Raw genomic sequence first — 1,932 nt, forward strand, 5'->3', positions numbered from 1 at the left:
TCCTCCCCCGCGCCGTGGCTGCCTCAAACCGAGGGAGACCTGGGACCCTCCGGTCGCTCCTAACACGAGTCCAACCTTGCTCCAAGCGGAACTGATAAGAGTTTCCATTACTTGGAACTGTCTTGAAAGCAGATTACTGGGGAAAGGCAGACCCCCTGTAACTACTAGCATCGCTGAAATAACCACGGGTGGTTGTTTTAGTAGTCAGTGGTTGCCGCAAACCTTAGGTGAGGGGAGGGGGAAAGCTTTTTGAAAAGGAGACCTTCGAATAAAGTATTTCATTTGCGACTAGAAAAATAGACTTGAACCAGTACTGAGCCATTCATAGATTTCAGCCTGTGAGAGAGTCGGGTACAATAATTTATGACCAATAAATTCTATTACTGTTTTCACTATTTGGTGGACTGAACGTAATCAGAAACATGCGCAGATGAAGTCATGAGTTTGCAAATGGTGACATTTTCGGAAGACAGTCCATGAGTTGAGGCATCTTCTCTGCTGGAAGTTATGCAAATGCTTCTTTTTAAGACCACTTTACCTATACGCGACTCTGTGGGGACCTGCGAGTTGGTGGTTGTGCAGTTCTCAGACAGACGGTGACCACTGACCCTAGGAACCTCCCCGAGCCCCTGTCGACACCCATGGCCCTTTCCCACGCGGCTTCTGTGGCACAGGTGCCCGCTTTGCCTGCACATTGCTTGGCCATTTGCGCAGACCCAGAGCAGCAGCCCGGCGGCAGGAGCCTTGGCGCGGCAGTACCCACGGACTGGCCCACGGGCAGGGGTCCTGGTGGGGGCACTCATCTGTGTAGGAACTGTCAGACGGGGGCTTACCCATGTGCCCGCCCTGAGTGCTTCACGCGGGTCTGTCGCGACAGCGGACCATCGCCATCCTGTACATCGCACCCTGCTCTCCCACCGACGGGCTCGGGGTCACAAGGAGAGGGAGCGGGGTCGTGAGGGAAGCAGCATGGGAGGGAAGAGCGCGGAAAGAGCCTTGCTGGAACCGAGCCCACTGGGCGGCGAGCCCCCACTCTGGTCTCCGGGGGCGCTGGCGGGAGCGGGGCCGGGAGCCTTTGGGAGCCGGGGGTGCCACTGGTGGTGGCATCAGTGAGTCGCTGCTGCTTGTCCCTCCCCGCCCCGATCACACTCCAGATGTTACTGATTCTCACCCTGCTCGTGGCTGCGGCCGGGAACGTATGAACCATACTCTTGCCTTCCCCTGAGCTGACTTAATCCGGGCTCTATCCCGCTGGCACGGTGCGAAGGGAAGTCGATCAAGCCGGCATCAGATCTGTGCGGAGAGAGAGAGGCCATGAGTCCTTAAATGTCAAACACAATAACGCTACATGTGATCGAGAGATACAGCAGAGAGTTTCTCTAGACAAATGGAGGGGGGGGGGGATTACGCCGTTGAAAATATTGGCTGTTCATCCCAAAAGGGGAGTGCGCTGGCCGATGAGGTGATAACCTGATCTCCCGGGCAGCGTTACCTGCGCCGGGATTAGCCCCTCTTGGTGGGGGCCCACCTTCGAGAAACCCGATTTCCCTGCCAACCCGGTACACCAGCCACCGCCGCTAGATATCTTAATCTCTCCGTTTTGACAACCGACGGGTATTTTTTTTTCACGGCTAACTGGATTGTAAGAGGTCAAGCGTTGCCAAGGTGGCTTCGGAGACTGAGAGAATTACGTTTAAGTAGTAGTATATGAGTCGTAAAACACGGAACGGGAGAAGATGTGGTTTACAGAGGAGCTGCTCGGTATTTTACAGGGCACTCTGGCCGTGACAGGCTGCCGCGGGACCCGGAAAGTCTCACCGTCGGGGAGGGCGCCGGGGGCCACCCTCCGGTGGAAGGCCGGCGCTCGGATTCTCTCCAAACATCCCGCCAGCGAAGTAGCTGCGGGGGGGGGTGGCGGGGCGAGGGGGGGGG

General features: G+C 56.9%; 1 long non-coding RNA gene across 1 annotated transcript; it reads right to left on the bottom strand.

The window, feature by feature from the left end:
* Positions 1-282: 282 nt before the first annotated feature.
* On the bottom strand, positions 283-1,921 carry LOC108446308. Its single transcript, XR_001861461.1, has 2 exons — positions 1,819-1,921; positions 283-1,293 (listed from the first exon to the last, which is right to left on the bottom strand). It is a non-coding gene; the product is annotated as an uncharacterized LOC108446308 (long non-coding RNA).
* Positions 1,922-1,932: the final 11 nt, after the last annotated feature.

Source organism: Corvus brachyrhynchos, unplaced genomic scaffold (assembly GCF_000691975.1).
Source record: "Corvus brachyrhynchos isolate BGI_N302 unplaced genomic scaffold, ASM69197v1 scaffold12, whole genome shotgun sequence".
NCBI lineage: Eukaryota > Metazoa > Chordata > Aves > Passeriformes > Corvidae > Corvus > Corvus brachyrhynchos.